This window comes from Triturus cristatus, chromosome 9 (assembly GCF_964204655.1).
Source record: "Triturus cristatus chromosome 9, aTriCri1.1, whole genome shotgun sequence".
NCBI lineage: Eukaryota > Metazoa > Chordata > Amphibia > Caudata > Salamandridae > Triturus > Triturus cristatus.
The window spans coordinates 899,047,113-899,070,894 of record NC_140592.1 but is presented as its reverse complement, the minus strand read 5'-3'; positions in this window follow the sequence as shown (position 1 = coordinate 899,070,894).

Below are 23,782 nucleotides of genomic sequence, written 5' to 3'. Positions count from 1 at the left end.
CCTAGAAAATCATCCATTCACACACTTGTACACCCACTTATTCTTCAACAGGCCTTTCCCTATATATATTAAACATAATAAAACTGTTCAGAAACGCATAATCAATGGATGATGTCATCAGTGATGTCATTTGAGATGTCATCAGTGATGTCATCAGTGATGTCACTGACCAAGTCATGAGTGATGTAATATGTGACGTAATCAGCAGTGCATTGCGGGGGCGCAAGTTATAGTTAGCTGAACTAACTATAACAGGGGAATTTCTAGGGTTTTGTATGAGGGAAATGTCCAGCTAACTATAACGCCCCTGAAACTTATGTTTTTTTCAGTGAATATATATATATATATATATATATATATATTCACTGAAAAAAACATCGGTTTCAGGGACGTTATAGTTAGTTGGACATTTCACTCATACAAAACCATAGAAATTCCCCCTTTATAGTTAGTTCACCTAACTATAACTCGTGCCCCCGCAATGCACTGCTGATAGGTATGGGGCTCTTGAAGAAGTGGAATGACTTTCGATCTCATTTGACAACTCTTCTAAACTGGGACTAGGGGACCCCCATAGAGAGGCCAATCTGAATATTAGTAGGCTACTGCCCACAGATATTTCTGGTGTGACCCTTGATACACCTAAGGCATCTCACTATGAACCTCAACTGGGAGCACATGGTCCCGTTGATACACTTTCAACTACATTAAATAAACAAATCCCCTACATTATTGACTTTAAAACTGCACCCAGGGTCATGAATAGTTCCTTACTACAAGGGGAAATCTCCAACATTCGGAATGAGCAAGAGCCCATGTTAGTCCCAAATACTGCAGGTTCCATCGTGCAAGACGCCACCACAAGTTTGGGCCTCCAGCTGAGGGTGCTGTCATGGAATATTGCCGGAATTAAAAACAAACTTCATAATCCTGACTGGATACAATTCGTACAAAATTATGATGTGTGCATGTTTCAGGAGACGTGGGCCAGAGATGTCATCGACATGAGGGGCTTTGCAACATTTGATGTGTTAGCTACTATGGGGGGCAGAGGTAGACCATCGGGAGGGTTAGGCACGTGGGTTGCTACTCACATGGATTGTACTGTTGAAATGCTGAACACCTCCTCGGAGGATATCCAGTGTACTCTCCTTACCTTTAGCGCCTTAAATAAGATTGCCTTTATCAATATCTATTCCCGTCCTGTCACTATGGCCCAGGAATCTAAGACCATAAGTATGCTTTCCACGTTTATTGACTTGGTTCCCCTAAACACCAGGATGGTAATAGGTGGCGATTTCAACTGCCAATTTAAACCACTAACTGTTCCTACTGACTCTCTGGTAACTGCAGAGGATTCTCTTTGGCTAATCCCTCCTCCACTTATTCCTTCAGTAAGAGCATGGACTCCTCTGGTCCTACAGATAAATGCAGTAACATTAACTCATGCACTGAGGGCTTGTAATGGGCGTACTAAGTCAGACCAACCAGGAAGGCATACCTTTAACAGACCGGGTCAAACATCTTTACTTGATTATATTCTAGTGGAGGCAAGCAGCTGGCATTGGGTGATTGACTTCGCTGTCCTACAAAGGCACGACAGCGACCACAATGCCTTGGTGCTTGAACTTCACCTCCCGGATCTTCATGGTCTTCCCATTCCAGGCCCCTTTTCTGATTCCAGTCTGTCTCTAGACAATAATAGAAGGAGAATCAGATGGGATAATCTGAGGAAGTCACCAGATAAGGTAGCTGCACTTTATTCCTTAATTATCCCCCTTTGCTGATGATGGAAACGGCAGCGCAAACTCTTAGCGTTCCTGACACCACCACCCGAATTATGGCTGTACACTCGGATCTCACCGTCAGTCTAACTAATATCTTTAATCCTCTGATGCATACTAAGGGCACAGGGTCTTCGAAATCCACCTGGTATAACAACGTCTGCCGAATGGTAAAGAGTGCCCTTATTGACGCCATAAAAACCAAAGATAGATTCTTGATAAAAACTAGGAGGGCTCTCTATAGGAATAGTATAAAGTCCGCTAAAGATGAGTGGGAGTCCGAAAGATAGGACGCGATTAAACAGGCACTTACCAATAGAGATACGAGGGAGTTTTGGTCCCTGGTTAGAACTGCGAGCTCCTCCGGGAGTTCGCCTATTGAGCCGAATATATCTGCGGAAGCATGGAAACTTCATTTCCAATCATTGTACTCCATCCAGGATGTTAAGGACCCCACAGAGGGCTCACAGCTAATTGGCGCAGAGATACCCCCTGAAGATGAGACTTGGTTCTCTCTGACTGAAGTGTTGAGTGCTATTGGGAACCTGCCTCTTGGAAAGGCCCCTGGACTGAATAAGATCCCCGGGGACTTATATCGGGAAGAACCCAATGTCTGGGGCACATATTTATGTGTAATATTTAATGCCATATTAAGCGGTATGGAAATCCTGGACACCTGGCTAGGGGCCGAAATTTTTCCAGTATATAAAAAGGGATCTCCTCTCATTCCCATAAATTATAGGCCAATAAGCCTGATTGATGTAACGCAAAAGTTGTTCGCCAGGATCATTTTAGATCGTCTCCAGACCTGGATGGAAGAGCATGAAACACTGAGTGCATACCAGGCAGGCTTCCGAACAAACATTTCCACCATTGACCAAATCTTAAGGCTGCAATTACTATACTGGAAGACGGTGACGATAGAGGGTGGGAGCCTCTATCTGATCTTTGTTGACCTCAGATCAGCGTTCGATTTGGTACCTCGCCATAAACTTTGGGTAGTTTTGGAGGAACTGGGCATTCCCTCTTATTTGCTCACCCTGATCAAGCGATTACATACTGGAAAATTCACACAGGTTAGATATGGGAAACACGGGGAATTGACTTCACGCTTCCCAGTGAATAGGGGTGTAAGGCAGGGATGTGTTTTGGCCCCCACACTGTTTTGTCTTTATATAAACGCTTTGGTGGATCAACTGAACCAAATTGCCAATATTGATGCCCCAAAGCTTGCCCGTAACAAGGTACCAGAAATGATGTTTGCTGACAATACCTTGTTACTTTCTAAATCACCTATGGGGCTCCAAAGGATTCTTGACACCTTTTTTATATTTTGCAAAGACAGGGGGCTAGAGATTAACTCAGCAAAAAACAAGTATATGGTAATTAATACTAGCAGAACTTCTCGTCCCAACCCCACCCTAAATGGCACCCAGCTGGAGAGAGTGGCAGTCTTTGACTACCTGGGTGTCACGTTAACGGAAACCTTTGGGTGGGGCCCTCACCAAGAAAAGGCAGGCCTGAGGCTAGCTCAGATGACTGGGGGCCTAGCAACATTATATAGGAACATAACATCAATACAACTGGGCCCGTTAACAGAGATATACAAAGTTCAAATTAGGAGCGCAATCATGTATGGGGCTGAACTTTGGGGACATCGCCCTGTTGGTGCACTGCTCAGAACTGAGAATAAGTTTATGAGACAGCTCTTGGGCCTACCGCCAAGTACTCCTCTCATCCCCTTACGCATGGACCTTGGCCTTAGACCCATAAATGAGGAAATTGAGTTGCGACCCTTGACCTTTTGGCACCGACTATGGGCGACACCCGAATTACTAGTTTACCAGTCAGAACTCAAGGCGATCCTGGGGCTTCCAAAGGTGGGAAAAATATCTTGGCTGGCACATATCAAAGACCTGTGATTTGGACTGGGCTGGCCAAATTTATGCACCCACCCGGATGAAGCGTCTCGGTCTATTTCACGCCTCGAGCTAGTTAAAGCTTACAGACTTTTTAGATTGGGTGAACTCTATTGGAATGCTAAAAATGGTTGTTTAACTGCAGATTTTTTTGATTTTAAAGACCAATATTTATTTGAGACTTTTCTCGATGACGTCTATCCATTTGTGGCAAGGAAACTTTATGTCCAGTTTAGATGGGGCTGTCTGCCAGTTCATGCATTTACAAACAAATGGACCAAAGCCTCCCCATCTGCCTGTCCGGCCTGTGAGAATCAGGAAGAGTCCCTTACACATGTTTTCTTTTTTGCCCAGGTTATAATGCAACTAGAAGGTACTGGCTCCTACCAATATGCAGGAACTTGGGGTTCAGACAGACACAGGAGGCTCTTAGAGTCCTGCGAACTGGAACGCACCCCCCGATTGTTTTTGCAGTGTCCCGCTTCCTCAACTCCATGTGGCTTAGGCACCGCAAGTTTTTAAATTCCACTAGTGCAGTCTAAACGTACCTTTTCCGTCTTCCACAGCTTTGAACTTATTAAATATGAACTCATTGTTTTAAATTTTTTTTTAAATTTTAATAACTTTTTAACTTGTCATTAAGGTTGTATAATGAACTGTTATCAATTATATCCTGTGATACTTAAAACATTTTTTTTGATGTATTGTATGTTTTTTTAGCCTCTGCTTTTATGGTCTGTTATGATCGAAATAAAGCTTGGAAATTGGAATTGGATAATGTAATCGTGAACGTTGTCTGTTTTTTAGAAAATCTACAACATGCAATTATAGAAAATAGAGAAAAAAGATTTTGTTCTTTGTTACATTACATTTTTGAAAAGTTGAAAACTGATAAAATGAAAATCCATACTGCTTCTGATGTGTGAAATCTTCTGGATATATGTTCTGGTTCATCACAATTTACACAGAGTTTACAGCAAGATGCTCAGGAATTTCTTATGTTTATGCTTGCAGTATTGGAAGATGAAGGAATACAAATAAAATATATATATGTGTATATATATATATATCTATATATATATTTTCACTTAAAAAACATCGGTTTCAGGGACGTTATAGTTAGTTGGACATTTCACTCATACAAAGAAATTCCCCCTTTACAGTTAGTTCACCTAACTATAACTCGTGCCCCAACAATGCACTGCTGATGACGTCACATATTACATCATTCATGACATGGTCAGTGACATCACTGATGTCATCTCAAATTACATCACTGATGACATCACTGATTACATCAACCAGTGACTGTGTGTTTGTATAAAGTTTAAATATGTTTTATATATATGCCAAGGTGTATTGAAGAATGACCGGGGGTATGAGTGTGTGAATGGATGATTTAGTAGATGTGTGACTGATTGTATAAGTGACTGATTAAGTGTATCTTACTGAATGCATGGGTTAGTGAGAAAACTGTGTAAATGTCTATCAGTTTCTAAGTTGGTGTGTAAGCGGCCACATGGGTTGGTGAGTAGCTACATGAGTGTCTTTATGGGTTATTGTTTGTTTGTCTGAGTATCTGTATTGGTGCCTGAGTATCTGTGTGGGTGTGTGGGGGGTGATTCTATGCATAGATGTGTGAGTGGGTGATTCACTGGGTGTATGGGTACAAGAGTGCATCAGTGAAGGGCTGTATAGGTGGGTGAGTGTGTGTATAGCTGTGTTGGTGAGTTAAAGGAAGTCTTAGTTGTACATGTGTGAGTAACTACATATGTGAAAGGCAGTATATTTGGGTGTTGGAGTATATACATGATTATAAGTGAGAGTGAGTGAATGTGAAAGTGTCTGTATGGATGAGTGTGTGCTTGCGTCAGTGATTGTAGAAGAGAGTAAGTATGTGTTAGTGTTGGACTTGGCCCTTCTGGCAAGTTCACCCCTGAAACTTTTTGCTTTTATTGGTGACTTGGTGATAGTGGTTTTTGGTCCCTGCGCACTTTCCCTGGGTCCCAGGGTAAAGTGTGTGCGCACTCTGAGTGCATGTGGTGAGATAGGCCTGCCCTCCCATAGGAATGCATGGGGAATGTATGCATCCCTGGTAGTTCCTGATGCGTGGGGTGTGCATGGTCGAGTCTGGTATGTACAGATTCGTGTGGTTAAATGCTGCGCAATGATGCGTGCGGCGTGCGTGTAGCTAGTATGGAAGTGCCACTTCTAGAAGTGGGCACTTCGGTGTGCAGTGTAAAATGTGTGCCTTGTCGCGTGATTGGCTGGCTGAGGTCATGTGACGGGCTAGGGATTCCCCAGAGTCAGGAGGAGTCACCCGGTGGTGAATAGGGAGATCAGCAGCTAGATGGGTGGGAGGAGTACACCTGGGTCCTGAATAGGGCAGGGCTTTCCCCACACAATGCTGGCTCCGCCCCCTGTGGTGCGACTGACGACCCTAGCCCTGCCAGTGAATAGAGTGAGGGGCTGAGCACATCAAGGGTGCTCCCCAACCAGCTGCGACTGGTTTTCCCCCTCACCCTGAACCCAGAACAAAGGGATTTGGTGTATAAAAGAGGGGCTGTGACCCCATGAAAATGTTCTTGTTCTGACTTGAATCTGCCAGGGGCGTGCTGCTGCTGGGGCCCAGGGGAAGGCTTGCCTCCCTGGGCCCTGCCCAGCCCCTGGATGCCCTGGATACCTGGAGGACTTTCCCTTGCTGGGAGCTGCTTTGCTCCATCTTCTAAAATGCCCAGGACTGATGAGAACTTTTTCCTTTTACCTTGCCAAGGCTTGATGCTGGCCTAGCGCCCTGGGAGCGCTTTATTTTCCTTGCAGCAAGGTGCTTTTCCGGTCCTAAGGGAGAGCGCTTTATTTATTCCAGGAGCGTGGGCTGCGCAGCGCTGTGCCGCTGCCCCTTGTCCGAGGGAATCCCAGCGCGAGGGATTCCCCCAGTGATGCTGCTGGAGCGGGTGCCCACCCCGCTTTATATTCTAATTTGCGGGTGCCCACCCCGCTTTATATTTTAATTTACGCGGGTGCCCACCCCGCGTTCTAATGCTGGGAAAAGAAATCGCGGCCCGGGGCCACTGCCCAGCGCGACCCGGAAGAGGAACCAGGCTCTGCTTCTAGTGGGCGGGGCTTCCGCGAAGGAGAAGGGAAGCCCCGCGAGTGAGAAGGGAAGGAAGCTGAGCGGGGCTCCCGTGACCGAGGGGAAGCCCCGCGTTCAGCTAATGTGCAGAAGTCCCGGAGAAAAGGCTGCCCCCGCCATGCACCGAGAGCGTCCCCAAGGAGCGGGGGCTCTCCAGTGCAGGCCGCAAGGAAGAAGCTCTGAGTCCCACCGGTGAGCGAGAGAAGACTGCTGCCTGCGCCCCCAGAGCCGGTGAGTGGAGACGGCTGAGGGGGGAGCCAGGGGCTTCCCTAGTGCCGACAGCGGCACTGTGAAGGCAGTGGTGCTGAGTGGTCCCGCCAGAGGGTGGGCCACTCCAACGGGGGGGGACAAAATTCTTTAGAAGGGCCCGTGTTCTTGTCCCCGATGCCCCAGATAATGATCTCGAAGGCCCAGAGGGGCCCATGTTTTCCCCGTGGTGGGAGTCTGAGCGGTCCCGCCAGGAGAGCGGGCCGCTCCAACGTGAGTATGCTTATTTTCCCGAGCCGTGCCCCTTCCAGTTGGCATCTCCTACAGCTGCCCCGCTTGACCCAGGGCAGCTGCAACGCTTTGGATACTGGTTTTCAGGAGCCCCGTGTGGCTCTAGCGATTGGCAGGTTTTGTTTCTTAGAGCCTAGGTGGCACCAACGTTGTGACAGTGTCCCATTTGCCTCCCCCAGCTGCGCAGCACGTAGTGCCAGCTGCAGCGTTTAGGCCCTGCCTTGTCCCCAGCTGCCCAGCAAGTAGTGGGCAGCTGCTACGTTTAGGTTTTGGCGCAACCTGGACTATAATGGGATTTTGGTGCTAGGAAATGTACAGTGTAGTATGTTTTGCGCACCCTGTGTTCATGCTTATGGGGGTTAGGAAATGTACTGTGTATAGTATGTTTTGCGCACCCTGTATTTCATACCTCTAGATAGGATTCCTGCCTAGGAGGTTGTTTTACCTTTTCAGGTTGATGGTAGGGAGAATGTACTTCCCTGTGTTATGTACGCCCCTAGAGTAGTTATACTTAGGTGGTTAGGTCTAATGCGTTAGACTTATGAGAAGTTGCATAAATGTGTTTATGCCCCTGTGATAGATGCAGGATAGGTTTTATACCTGATGCTAGTGTGATGACGCTGAGGTCATTATTGCACCAGTAGTTACTGGTTGTGCTCTACAGTTACTTTGTGTTATGTTCTACATTTACTATTGGTGATTTGTGCTAAGTTCTAAAAGTGCTAATTCCTGACAGTGGTCCATGTGGCCCTGTCCCCTGTACATATAATCCCTTGTAAATTCTGCCCGTGCCTGTTGGCACATTGTAAAGTGTGTGTTTTTATCTAATGTGTTTTGTATAATACAAAGGCTATTTTTATAGAATACCTTGTGTGGAGTTTCCTTTGTGGTGGGCCTTGGGTGTTGTTGCTGGGTGCGTGCGCAAACGCTTTACACCTTGCCTCCGAGATAAGCCTGACTGCTCGTGCTAAGCTACCAAGGGGGTGAGCAGGGGTTATCTTTGGCGTGTACCTTCCTTGCCCTGACTAGAGTGGTGGTTTCTGCCTGGCTTTGGCGCAAGCCCTAGCCAACCAGAAATCCCATTTCTAACATTGGTGGCAGCGGTGGGATTTGGACTTGCGTTTGCGCTGTACAGCAGCGGCAACTGGCTGCACCAGTTAGTATTTCTATGAATAAGTGAAGTGTGTGTATAACTGTATAGGTGAGTAAATGGAAGTGAGATTGATTATTTGCATGAGTAACTCGGTGTGTGAGTAGCTCTGTGGGTGAGTGGTGGTGTGTGAGTGTCTGTATAGCTGTATGAGTGTATATGATAGAGCTCTATTGATTAGTGACTGCATGTATGAGTAACTGTATGGGTGAATGAGTGGACGTGTGTATAGCCATAGGAATCAGTAAGTGGGTATGTAATCACTAGTATTGGTGTGTCTATGGTTTCGAAGATGGTAGCCTGCATTTTTAAGTGGGTGTAATAAAGGTTATGTTAGTGTGTGAGAAGGTGCATCAGATTATCATGTGGATGATGTCATCTGTGATGTCATTGAGATGTCATCAGTGATTCCCTGACCATGTCATGAATGATGTAATATGTGACGTCATCAGTAGTGCATTGCGGGGGCGCGAGTTTACGGGGGAATTCCTATGGTTTTGTACGAGTGAAATGTCCAACTAACTATAACGTCCCTGAAACCTATGGTTTTTTCTGTGAATTTCTAAGGTTTTTTAAATGCTAATTTCTAACTATAACGGTCCTGAAACCTATGGTTTTTTCAGTGAATTTCAAAGGTTTTTTAAATGCTAATTTCTAACTATAATGTCCTTGAAACCTATGGTTTTTTCACTGAATTTCAATGGTTTTTTAAATGCTAATTCCTAAGTATAACGGGCCTGAAACCTATAGTTTTTTCACTGAATTTCTAGATTTCTTTTAATTGCTAATTTGTACATTTAATATATATACAATCTCATATGCCTTTCTGGAAATTACAAGTTTTTTTTAGAAAAATATTTTGTAACTGTAATATTGTATAAGTATTTTCTTTTCTTTTTTTCTTTTAATTTAATTATGTAATGTCCTTTGTCTTTTAAAATATATATATTTTTTTCTTCAAAAAATACTGGAATCGCGTACCCTATGCCCACCTATCACGGCGGGTACGCGTATTGCAGCTGCCATATTGGAAAAGTCGTGAAGGAGCCGCGTAAGGTTTGCGATGGGTGCATGGCCCCGCGTTACGTCATATTCGTATGAGATCACATCATGCGCGCGATTGGTATGCGACGTGTGCGTGACGCATGGCCCCGCATAACGTCATATACATATGACTTTGCATCACGTGCACTGTTCCGTACGCAACATATGCACGGTGGCGGGAACCGCGTGCCGTCATATACGTGCCGGGACGCACCAGGTGCGCATATCCCGTAAAACTTTTTATGTTGTGAAACTATATGTATGTACTTTAATGTACACATCAGGGCAAGAGATTATCTAAACTATTTATAAAAATATTATAGTTGTACTATATTCTCGCGAAGAGCTTAAACGTGCAAGAAAAGATCCACCACCAGCTGTTGCAAGTACTTCTGGAGCCTCAACATCATCAGTTTCTATGGACATTATGCCTGAATTTGTCAGTGAATGCTGTTTGTGCAGCACAGCGCAACCACCACTGTTAATTTTTTTGTTTTCTTTGGTTTTGGAATGATGTTTAATTCCACATGTTAACTGTTTACTCTTATCATTTCTTTCAGTTTTTTAAAAAAACACACCAAATAAATTCAAAATTGTTTACAAAAAATACAAAAACAATTAAACAAAAAAGAAGAAAAAAAAAAAGAGTTATTTTCAGAACTACCTTATCTGGTTAAAAAAAGAAAAATAATTGCATGGTAATGTCTGAAAGATTCCTTGAGTATATGTGTAGAGCATGATTGATTGAAAGAGTGCATTAGTAGTGCATAGTGATTATATGAGTGCATCAGTAGAGCCTGCATGATTGCAGAAGTGTACTGAATCAGTAGTGTGGCGAGGGTTAGGGGACTGCATAGATTGTAGCACTGCATGTCTTAATGCCTGAGTCATTGTACAAGTACATGGATAGTGACTGGATACTGACAGTGCTGCAAGTTGACAGCCGGGTGAGTTTCTGTCAGGATGATTGGAGGAGTGGACGGAGAGTGACAGTGTGATTGCTGGACTGCATGGCTACTACCTGGGTAATTGCAGGAGTGAATCAGTAGTGAGGAGGGGGTTAGGGGACTGCATAGATTGTGCACATTTGATTGTACCACTGCATGTGTTAATGCCTTAGTCATTGTACAAGTACATGGATAGTGACTGGATACTTAGTGCTGCAAGTTGACAACAGGGTGAGTTTGTAAGTGCTTGTGTTTTGGCACAGTGATTAGATAAGGACATGGTTCTGTCAGGATGATTGGATGAGTGGACGGAGAGTGACAGTGTGATTGCTGGACTGCATGGCTACTACCTGGGTAATTGAAGGAGTGAATCAGTAGTGTTGAGGGGGTTAGGGGACTGAATAGATTGTGCACATTTGATTGTAGCACTGCATGTCTTAATGCCGGAGTCATTGTACAAGTACATGGATAGTGACTGGATACTTAGAGTGCTCCAAGTTTACAGCAGGGTGAGTTTATAAGTGCTTTTGTTTTGGCACAGTTATTAGATAAGGATATGGTTCTGTGAGGATGATTGGAGGAGTGGACGGAGAGTGCCAGTGTGATTGCTGGACTGCATGGGTAGTACCTGTGAAAATGAAGATGTAAATGAGCAGTTTGTAGGTGGTTAGAAGACTGCATGGCTAGTGCACATGTGATTGTAGTACAGCATGGGTTAGTGTCTGGGACATTGCATGAGTACATGTGTAGTGACTGGATGATTACAGTGCTGCAAGGAAAGTGTGTGGTCAATTCATAAGTGCTTGGGTTTTAGCAGAGTGATTGGATAACTACATTGTGGCTGATAGCAGTAGCTGATGGCTGATAGCAGTAGTGCATACGGAGTGACAGGGTCATTCCCGAACTGCATGGGTACTACCTCAGTAATTTAAGGTGTAAATAAGTAGTGTTTAGGTGGTTACAGGACTGCATGCATAGTGCAAATGTGATTGTAGCACTGCATGTGTTAGTGTCTGGGTCATTACATGAGTACATGGCTAGTCACTGGATTATTAGAATACTGCAAAGAGAGTGTATGGTGAATTTATAAATGCCCGGGATTTGGCAGAGTGATTGGATAAGTACATGGTGGTGACTGTGTTATTGGATGAGTGCATGGGGAGTGACAGTGTCATTGCTGGAGTGCATGGGTAGTACCTGTGAAAATGAAGATGTAAATGAGCAGTGTGTAGCTGGTTAGAGGACTGCATGGCTAGTGCACATGAGATTGTAGTACAGCATGTGTTAGTGTTTGGGTCATTGCATGAGTACATGGGTAGGGACTGGATGATTACAGTGCTGCAAGAAAAGTGTTTGCTGAATTCATAAGTGTTTCGGTTTTGGCAGAGTTATTGGATAAGTACATGGTGGTTGATGGCTGATAGGAGTACATAGGGAGTGAGAGGGTGATTGTCGAACTGTGTGGGTACTACCTGAGTAATTGAAGGTCTAAATAAGTAGTGTTTAGGTGGTTAGAGAATTGTATACATAGTGCATAAGTGATTGTAGCAGTGCATGGGTAGTGCTTGGGTGACTTAATCTTACCTGTTTTGAAGTAGATATGAAACTTATTGAAACATTTTTTTTCCTTTGCTTTTCTAATGTGAATTTATAATATTTTAAACTTTAGTAATAGGGTTTGTAAAAGAGAAGAAAAAATACTGTTATTACTTATAATTTTATAGTTTTAAGAACACAACGTAATTTTATAATTAGATAACATATTCATATTGCCTTTTTTGCTGTCTTCAGATTCTATTGAATGTCACCAAACACAGTGATTTCAATTTGGATCATCAGGTGACAGCGGGCAAAAAAATACAATCAGTAAGATTGTTAAAAAAAACACATCTATCTTGAAAATATCTACTACAAACTCAATTGTCTATTTATATTTTCACAAATGAACATCCTTATCAACATTGTATATAATACAAAGATTAAATATATGAGCACTTTCTTTCGAACACATTTTTCAAAATAAAATATGAAAAAACAGAATCAATTATTGAAACCGTAATTCTGAACATCTTTCCAATAGGCCAAATGATATTTCTGAAAACATTTGCCTTAAGGATATTCAAAATAAACTTCTGAATTCAGATTGACACCTTCCCAATAGGCCAAATGATGTTTCTGAAATTATTTGTTGTGAATATATCCAAAATATACTGATTAATTCATGTTGACATCTTCTCAGACTTTTAGCATCAGAAATATTAGATATGAATTTGGTAATTCATAAGGCAACCGACATTTGAGCTCTAAGGGGTCCATTAGGATAACGGGCAGATCGCCACTGCCCATATGATGGTGGCGATCCGCCTGCCAAAAACGCTTAGGATTTCCCCCCGCCAAATTACCATGGCAGGGGGGACCCCGGCGATGGGAAGACCATCTGCCGGTTTTCCGCCGGTAGGCAATCCGCCCGATTGCCTACCGGGCGGAAAAGCATTTTATATGGTGGCGGTATCTGGTAGAGACCGCCATCGATATTATTAGGCAGGCAGTTTTTGCCATTGGGGGCCCATAGTGGGCCCCAGGGATCCTGGGGGGTGGGGGGTGCACATGGGAGGTACCTATGGTACCCCCCTGCAGTTCAATGCACAATATGACAGGCACCGCGCGGTGCCTGCCATGTTGTGCATGGAAGTGCACGACATGCCTTCTTGGAATTGTGGCGGCAGGGCTTTCTGCACCGCCCACCGCAATGTTAACAATGCGGGATGCACCCGCCAGTGTGGCAGGCGCATCCTAATTGTAACTGTGGGACCGCTGCATGCATTGCGGGCGGTCCCATTTCCCGGGGCTTGTCCGCCCGCCATGCTAATGGTTCCCTATATGTGCATCATTGCACAGTGTATATCCTTTATTGCATTTTAAATACACAGTATAGTGTCCAGATGTTGAAGTAGGTCCATCGTGGAAGACAATAGCCACTGTTTTAAAAGTTCTTCCTGAAATTGACACTTGACCTGCCACAACATTTTTAATTTTGGTTTCCAATTTTGTCCCATCTCCTCTACAACATTGCAGCATCAAAATGATATATTGTCCACATCTTTCTATACATAATGTTGACAACATTTCCGATTTGCACTAAATACATTCCATATCTTGATTAGCTGATTTCACTAATTCATTGAAAGACACTGTTTTCAAATCTGGTATTGTCAAATATATGAATCGTTCAGTGTCTATTTTAGTGATAGATGAAAAAGTAACAACTGTCACATGTATGATCTCATCTGTAACGTAGTCCAAACAGATTTTCAATTTGTATTCCTTCATCTTCCAATACTGCAAGCATAAACATAAGAAATTCCTGAGCATCTTGCTGTATATTCTGTGTAAATTGTGATGAACCAGGACATATATACAGAAGATTTCGCACATCAGAAGCAGTATGGATTTTCATTTTATCAGTTTTCAACTTTTCAAAAATGTAATGTAACAAAGAACAAAATCTTTTTTCTTTATTTTCCATAATTGCATGCTGTAGATTTTCTAAAAACAGACAAAGTTCATGATTACATTAGCATAGCAGTTGATACCTGAACTATTTTCTAACTGATATCCTACAATATTTGCAACCGTGTTCCCTTCTATTTTCTTTCCAGACTCATCAATCTTTTCAATTCTTTTTTTCTTTGCAATCTCAGTAAAATGTTTATCATATTTTCGTTTTGGACATTGTACACGGTTTTCATAAATAGGATATTCATCTAAGCTAGGATCATAGAGTCTTCTTAACCTATTGTTCTCCTTTAAACAATTTACATCTGCACTAACCTTTTGCTCATCAAAATCAATGAAATACAATCCGGATAGCGTTCTTACTCGAGACAATGCAACATATGCCATACCCTCTTTAAACACAGAACTTCCAATATTTACCAAAGCACTGTCTACGCTTAAACCTTGTGATTTGTGAATAGTCACTGCATAAGCTAAACGAAGAGGAAACTGTTTTCTACGAACATACAAATCTTTTACAAGCAAGAAATAAACAGAACAACGTGCAATATGTTTCACTTCTTCAATCTGATCAAATTTAATCTTCAAAAATTCAATTTCATCTCTATTTACATAGCTAACAAAGTCAACCACTTTCCTCATTGCTCCATTTACTAAACATTTCTCCACATCTAAATTACGCCGTAATATTACCCGCCAGTTTACAGATACATATAAGGTCTTTTCCAAACCAGAAATCTTAGATATTGATTTTTCCAGAGTCTTTTTTTAACTGTAATTTCTCTGACAGAAGAATAGTTACTCCTTCATGTTCTATTTTATCAGTGGCTTCCATTTTCATTATCGGTTCATCCTCCAATTTCAAGAGTTCTTCATTGAACGTAGAGCATTCTTTTACTGTTGGCATAAGGCAAATTATAGACTTCTTTTCTGCAATTATTTGGTAGATTGTTTCAGGTGCAATATTTTCTTTTGGAAACAAGTTTCTTAGTAGCCGACTTTCTAAAGCTTTTTTTCCATCCTTGGTTAAGACACCAATTCTAATATCTTGAAGAATGTTTCCAGAATCTTCGTCATTTGCTTGTCGCATGTTCTTAGTAAGTTCTTTATATTCAAAATAATTCCAAATGTTCACATTTGCAATACTTCCCAATGATTTTTTAGTGTCTTCATGAAGAAGGGTTTTAAAAACTGGCTGGCCTTTCAAAGGTGTAATTTGTAGTAGATCACCAAATACAATTACATGTTTTCATCCAAATAAAACATCGTAATTTATTTTTAAATCTGCTGCATCCTCAAATGTACAAACATAAGCATTAAGTTTGAGACCATGCTTACCTCATCAATTATCAGAAGTTTTATTTTCTTCAGTACTCTTGAAACTTCGTAACAAGCTTCTCCAGATAGCTTGTGATATTCCAACTTATTTTCATGTTCTACTGGTAACATAAGTAAACAATGTAATGTAATGCCTTTGATGTTGTGTGCTGCTAACCCAGTTGGAGCAGTTACAATACAAGATAAATGTGAATCCATTGTTTTCTGTAGATAACTTGACAAACATTTAATCAAGAAAATTTTCCCTGCTTCAGCTTGCTCACTGATGTACATAAGAATAGGTATAAATGATGTACATTGGCACTCATTCTTTTCATGCAGTAATCCATGTTGTATCTGTTGTGTAACTTGGTCATATATTTCTTTCTGTTCAGTATTCAGACGTTATCCTAAATTTTCCAAATCAATATTCTCCTGTTGTGCTTGCTGCATCACCGTTTCCACTTCACTCATTGCTATTGCTGCTTCATTTTCAAGTATGGCTTCTCCTAGTGGATCTTGACTTTGTGGAGCAGAACTCTGACTATCTTGAGAACTATCTCTAGCTAATTCAGCTCCAATCGTTTTTCTTGATTAATCTCTTTGTTCATCATTTGGAGATAATTTGGAAAAATTGTACATTCAATTCTATCTTTACATGCATTGAAAGAATCTTCATAGCAGTCACAATCTCCAAGTAATTCCATTTCAGTCCGCCAAGGTTTGAAGAGTTGCAGAAGAGCTAAATAAAAAAACTCTCTTTTATCTGGAGTATCGCAACATAGTTTCCTGTGATTAATCAGATTTCCTTTGGCATGCTTTACCAAACATCCTTCAGATACAATTACAGCGTATTTTCCTTCATTTATATTTTCCGTAGCATTTAAAAAAAATATATAGTGATGCAGTATTTCATATGGACATATGTTTTCCAGGTATGGACTTCTATTTGGATAGTTCTTATCCAACATATTTGTTTTCAGACTATCTGTACTTTGTGGTTCATTCAGTGCCAGGTATTCAATTTCTTGTACAGATTTCAAAACTCGATTTTGTGTTGCAGCAAGACCTAGACTTATCCAGATGATTCCTTTTGACTTTGAATATAAACTTACAGATGTTAATCGATCTGAACATTCATACGATTCAATTTTTCAATGTGAAAGCATCTTCAAGCTGAAGCTGTACAATTTTTTTCTAAGTGTCTTCTCCTGTGAAATTTTCTCCCACATTTCTTTCAATTCTCTGATTTGGTAATATATGACGTGATATAGCGAGCAACAGCAATTGAGTTATCGGCAACATATTGTATGTCCATATTTGCATTTCACAACTTCAAAATCACCGGATTGTAATCATTATTGTACTTCGATCCTTCAGTTCTTTATATATTATAAGTATTGTTTGGTGATTTTCGAGTGATGGTATGCCTCACTGCTGACATAAAACTGTTCACTCTTCCTTTGGAAGTTACTGGACGAGGAAAACCAAAGTGACATTTTGTGTAAAATGTATCCTTTGACTTATATTTCCGTCTGCAATATTTTCCACTTCGATGACTTTGAAATCGTAAAACTTGCTGTCTTAAGAAATTTTCTCCTCCAGTTTTCGGAATCACACAGGTAACATAATCTTCAATAAAAGATAAAACAGTCTCATCCGAATCGATTCCAAATTTGGGTGCATCCTTGATCCATAAAAGCATATGTTTATGAGGAGCACCTCTGGCTTGGTATTCCTTTCTCCAAAAGAAATCAGTAACTTCACCAATAGGTGGATTCTTTTTATTACAGATGAAAGATGTTAGCAATGGGGTTCTCCAGTTGGCAATGGCGGGCACCAATGTCCAAATAGGGACCCTTCTTCCTAAGTCAGGGCAAGTGGGCTACCTCCTCTGACAACCCCTGCTCAACTCTGTGGTAACGTAGCATGAGCAGTTAGGCCTATCTCAGAGGCATTGTGTGAAGCATTTATGACCATGTACAATAAGGCAGCAACGACACCACAAAATGACAACTCAGGTAGGTATAGAAAAATAATATCTTTATGTAACAGTTTAACTCGAAATTCTCAAAGCGTTTCAACAACTACAATTCACGTCAACCCGTAGGGACTCCAAAAAGGCAATTACTTATTCACCAGAACGTGACACTGACTAAGTTCAAGGCCTGGGCCTACGCGACCCATTGCGCACCAGATACCTGTCTGTGAAAGGGGACGCAGCTTCTCGAAGAAGCGGAGCGGATGACAGGTGGACTCCCAGCGACCACAAGGCCGGGCTCCGGAGGTCCGTTGCGTGCACCCACTATGATTCAGGCACTCTGGGACAGGCGGGCTCTCAATGGCAGCAGCACACGGCTGTGGTGGCCCGGGCTGGTGGTGGCGGCGATGACTCTCGTCGTGCAGCTCCGTGGTGGGCTCACAGCGTCAGTAGCTCTCTTAGCTGCGGCAGCACACGAGACGATAGCAACAATCCTCAAGAAGGGTGAACAAGGTGCAGGCATACTGCAGCAGCAGCTCTCTCTTAGCTGCAGTGGCCCACAGGACAAATCCCAATTATGCAAGGTTGATAAAGGTGCGACCACTCAGCGGCCACAGCTGTCTCTTAGCTGCGGCGGCCCACAGGACAAATCACGATGATGCAAAAGTTCACAAGGGTGCGGGCACTCAGCTGCAGCAGCTCTCTCTTAGTTGCGGCGGCCCACAGGACAGATCACAATGATGCCAAAGTTGACAAGGGTGTGGGCAATTAGCTGCAGCAGCTCTCTCTTAGTTGCGGTGGCCCACAGGACAACTCACGCTGGTGCAACGTGGCAATGGGTGCGGGCACTCAGCGGCAGCAGCTCTCTCTTAGCTGCGGTGGCCCACAGAACGAACCACGATGATGCAAACATTGACAAGGGTGCAGGCACTCAGTGGTGGCAGCTCTCTCTCTTAGTTGCAGCAGCCCACACTGATCCAGCGAAAGGTTCAATGGTTTGGATTCAGGCGGGCTCTCAGCGGTGGCAGCTCTCTTAGCTGCAGCGGCCCCCATGGATCCAGTGAATGGTTGAAGGGGTCAGATTCAGGCGGGCCCTCAGCAGCGGCAGCTCTCTCTTAGCTGCAGCGGCCCACACAGATCCAGCGAAAAGGTTTAATGGTTCAGATACAGGCGGGCTCTCTGCGGCGGCAGCTCTCTTAGCTGCAGCGGCCCGCACAGGGTCAGCAAAAGTTTCAAAGGTGCCCAGTCTGCGGTCCTCACTGTAGAGGCTCTGGATTACTCAACGGAGGCCTCACCTGCAAGCAGAATTCCCCGCACAGGATTTCCAATGGCTGAAGGGGTGAAGTCTAATGTTCCTGAGACTTCCGCAGGAGGCGCTCTCGATTCAGGCTCTCGGGTAGTTTCTTTGGCAAGCTTGGTGAGAGTTTCAAAGTCCTTTCCTCTGTTCACTCGTACAGAGTTTCGTCTTGACATCCAGAAGGAACACACACAGACAAAGTTCCAGCGTAGCATTTTATACCTAAAAAGTCTTTGTTCTCTAAGGTCTCAAATCACCGACTCCAGTCAGAACCAGTTTGGTGGGGTCAGGGAGCACTTGGTTTATGAGGTGACATCCTGCCCTTTCGGAATGAGGGGGTCTGCTATCAGACGCCCAGTGGGAGGTGGAGCCATCATTTACCTTGCCAGGCACAGCCCTGCTCGGATCAGAGAGTCACCTCTCCCCAGGCTCTGAATACCGATCTCTCTCTCCAGCCAGGTCTGACCCAGCTGGCCCTGCTGCTCCAAAACCAGACGGCCAATACACATACTCGCAAAGCCTACAGTAAAGCTTAGGCAAGAAACTACAGCGTTTTCAGAAGAGGCATTTCTAAACATGGGATATATAAACGGTCCTTACTAAAAGATGTCGCGAGCACAAACATATCAAACTCAAAGTTCCTATCAGGTTCCTGGGGCCAGATGGGATGATAGAGAGTAATCCTCAACCGGCCCAGTCTGGCCAATGAGAATGGATCGTATCCCAGTAGCGACAGTGAAATGGAGGGTAACACAGATCTAGGCATTATTGTTATCCTAAGTCATACAGTCATTTATATACAGGGAGCATTCGCGCTGTGGCACTGACTAGCAGTGGCACGGCACCCAGAGCATCTAAATCAAGCAAACATAAAAAATAGGAAGAGGAGAGGGGAAGGGAGACCCACGCCAATGATGCTAGGTCTAACACACATCCTCTCCAGCTGAAATGTGGGGAGAACTAACCATCCCCTTGGGGGTTCTCATCACTAAGGTGGAAAAATCTGGACAGACCGTCAGCATTGGCGTGTACCAGGGCGGTGCTCCACCATGAAATCCATACCCTGTAGGGAAATGGACTACCTCAACAACTTGGGATTCTCACTGCTCAGCTGCATCAACCATCTAAGGGGCCTGTGGTCTGTCTAAACCCAGAAGTGAGTCCCAAACAGGTATGGTTTCAACTTTTTTAGCACCCAGACCACAGCAAATGCCTCACGCTCAATTGCACTCCACCTCTGTTCCCGAGGAAGTAACCTCCTGCTTAGGAAGGCTACCGGTTGGTCTAATCCCTCCTCATTGATCTGTGACAGAACAGCCCCTATACCATGCTCTGAGGCGTCTGTCTGGACAACAAATTCCTTTGAAAAGTCGGGCGGCAGAAGCACGGGTGCGGTGCACATGGCAGTCTTTAGGGCGTCAGAAGCTTTCTGACGGGTGTAAGTCCAGTTAACCTTCTTTGGCTGCTTCTTAGAAGTCAGCTCAGTCAAGGGTGAAACAATGTTGCCATACCCCTTGACAAACCTCTGGTAGTACCCCGTGAGTCCTAAGATGGCCCTCACCTGCGTCTGAGTCTTGGGGGGTTCCCACACTAGGATAGTTTCAATATTGGGCTGAAGGGGTGCCACCTGGCCGCTCCCCACCTGGTGCCCCAAATATACTACAGAACCCTGCCCAATCTGGCACTTACTGGCTTTAATTGTGAGGCCTGCTTTCCGTAGTGCCATCAATACCTCCCAGAGGTGGTGCAGGTGGTCCTCCCAAGAGGAGCTAAACACCGCAATGTCATCCAGGTACGTGGTACCGAAGTCTTCCAGCCCAACCTACACCCTGTTGACCAACCTCTGAAAGGTGGCAGGGGCATTATTCATTCCAAAGGGCATCACCCAGAACTGGTAGTGCCCATTGGGTGTGAAGAAGGCTGACCTCTCCTTTGCTCCCACTGTCAAGGTGATCTGCCAATACCCAGACGTCAAATCAAATGTGCTGAGGTATTTGGCAGCCCCCAACCGATCTACGAGCTCATCAGCTCTTGGGATGGGGTGCGCGTCAGTCTTTGTGACTGAATTGAGGCCCCTATAGTCCACGCAGAACCGAAGTTCGAGGGTGGCACCAGGCGCTGCAGCTTTCTGGACCAGGACCACTGAGCTGGACCACGGGCTGCTAGAGGACTCAATCACCCCAAGGGCAAACATTTTGGCAACCTCATCCTTAATGTGGGCCCATACCCGGTTAGTCACTCGGTAAGCCTTATGCTTAATGGTAGGACTGTCCCCCGGTGTCCACGTCATGGACACACCAATCATTGACACTAGGCACCAGGAGAACAGATTACTGAATTTTCCCAATAGTTGGCGACAATCACCCTCCTGCTCAGGAGTCAGGGTGGGGGAGAGAACCACAACTTCTACGGACCTATCTCGCTCCTCTGCACACAGGAGGTCAGGAAGGGTCTCTCTCTCTCCTCTTCCATTCGAGCATCTGTGGCCAGAAGCATGCCCACTTCAGACCTCTCAAAGTGGGGCTTCAGGCGGTTAACATGCAGGACCCGCAAGGGGTTCCTGGGAGACCGCAAGTCCACCATGTAGGTAACAGGACTCTTGCGCTCCACCACCTCACAGGGGCCGGTTCACCTATCCTAGAGTGCACAGGGCTCCACAGGGGCCATGACCCAAACCTTTTGTCCAGGCTGAAACTCGATCAGGTTGGCATTCTGATCGTGCCAGCGTTTCATCTCTTCCTGGCTGGCTTCCAGGTGTGCCTAGGCTAGTTTCCTGAAACGCTGAGTCTGGTTTCTGAAGGCCAGCATGTAACTAAACACATCCTGGGGAGGTTTCCTGGGAGATTGCTCCCAGCCTTCCTTGACCAGATTTAGAGGCCCTCTTACTGGGTGACCATAGAGAAGCTCAAAGGGACTGAACTCTAAGGACTCCTGTGGCACCTCATGGTAAGCAAACAACTGGCATGGCAGGAGGACATCCCACTTGCGCCTCATGGGCTCACCTTGGCCCATAATCATATCCTTAAGGGTCTGGTTGAATCTCTCAACCAGCCCATTACCCTGGGGGTGGTAAGGAGTGGTGAACTTATACGTTACCCCACACTCCTCCCACAGAGACTTCATGTACTTGGAGATGAAATTAGTTCCCCTATCGGACACCACCTTTCTGGGGAATCCCATGCGGGAGAAAATCCCCATCAGTGCCCGTCTCACCATGGGGACTGTCACTGTCCTGAGTGGGATGGCCTCAGGGTACCTGGTGGCATGGTCCACCAAGACCGGTATGAGCCTGTTGCCCATGGCTGTCTTGGGATCCAGAGGCCCCACAATATCAATGCCCACTCTTTCTAATGGGTTACTCACAACGGGAAAGGGCTGTAGTGGGGCCTTAATCTTCCCCCCACTCTTCCCACTTGCCTGGCAAGTCTCATACGCTCTGCAGTGAGCATATGAGCTCCTGCGCATCTGGGGCCAATAGAAGTGGGTGACCAACCTCTCGAAGGTCTTGGTCTGCCCCAGATGTCTGGCCAATGGCACATCATGAGCCAACCCCAGTAGGAAGATCGTGAAGCGCTGGGGTACCACCAGCACATGGGCTGACCCAGGCTCAGCAACCTTAGGCTCTCTGTAAAGGAGGTCATTCTCCCAATCGATCCAATGTGACCCTGTCTGATCACCTGCTGCCTGTCCCCATACCCCCTCAAGAGAAGGACAGGTTTTTTATTGCTCGCAAAATTCCTCCCTGGAGGGCCCCCCTTGCTGCTGCCAAAGGGTCAGCTCTGGTAGGTCTCCCAGTTCAGTCACTTGTTCCCCTGTAGGTTCCAGGGCCCCCCCTCTGGGTCTGCTCCCTCCGGGACCGTGGGAACCGCGGTGGCGGTTTCCCGTGACCCCTACCCCTTCTCTTTAAGGCAGGGGCCTGGGCCATAATTTCAGGCTCCGGGCCCTCCTGAACACCCTTCTGAGCTGTCATGGACCGAGTGGTCGCACATGCCCACTCAGGCAGGTCCAACATTTCCAAATGAGACTTTCTTTCCATCGTAGCCCACGGGGAGTGCTCTAGATCATTGCCCAGCAGACAGTCGACAGGCATGGCGAGCCTCACAGCCACTTGAAGAGTTCCAGGGACCCCCCCACTCGAAGGGAACCTGAGCCCCCTCACACTGGCTCTATGAGTTGTCTGCTGACACTATGGGGCAAAATGCATGGGAGACAACCTGCTCTTTGGACACCAACCTGGAGCTGACAGCAGTCACACTAGCTCTGGTGTCCCTGAGAGCCTCCACCCTATGGCCATTGATGGTCACCCACTGCTGGTAATTCTTAGTGTTATTAGGCAGTGTGGGGTTATGGACCTTCTCAAAGTCTCCTAGCGAGACAAGGGTTAACTCTGCAGGACCCCACCCACCATGGACCTCCCCCTCCTTCCCCCAGGGCTACACTGGCAATCTGGTGGGATGGTGCACGAGGGGGTGTATTGGGGTCCCTCTGGGGACACTGGGGATCATAATATCGGTGGCCTACTTGACGGCACTTGAAACAAGTGAGTGGTCCCCTCTGGACAGGCCTACCTGTCGGGGACACTAACTTCTTCTCAGGGGGAGGCTGGGACACCACTGCTTGGTTCCCTGGGGAATTACTTTGGGTCCCTCTCTGGAACTCCCTTGGCTTACCCTTGTCCACCCCACTTCTCTGCTGGGGACCCTGCCCACCTCTGGTGAAGTCTCCCACAAAACCATTTGCGGACCCGGGTGCTCCAGCGGTCCGCCCTCCTCACCAAGCTTCCTAGAGTTAGTCAGCTTGCTATCAATCAGGTGCTGACGTAGCTCTGGAAAACAGTTACTAGAAAAATGCTCCCATGCAAACAAATCATACAACTGCTCAAAAGTCGGTGAAAGGGGACACAGCACGCAGCTTCTCGAAGAAGCGGAGACGATGACAGGCGGACTCCTAGTGACCACAAGTCCAGGCTGCAGAGGTCCTTAGCGTACACCCACAATGATTCGGGCACTCGGGGACAGGCAGGCTCTCAGCAGCAGCAGCACGCGGCTGTGGCGGCCCGGGCTGGTGGTGGCGATGACTCTCGTCGTGCAGCTCCGTGGTGGGCTCACAGTGGCAGCAGCTCTCTCTTAGCTGCGGTGGCCCACAAGCTGATAGCAACAATCCTCAACAAGGGTGAACAAGGTGCGGGCACACTGC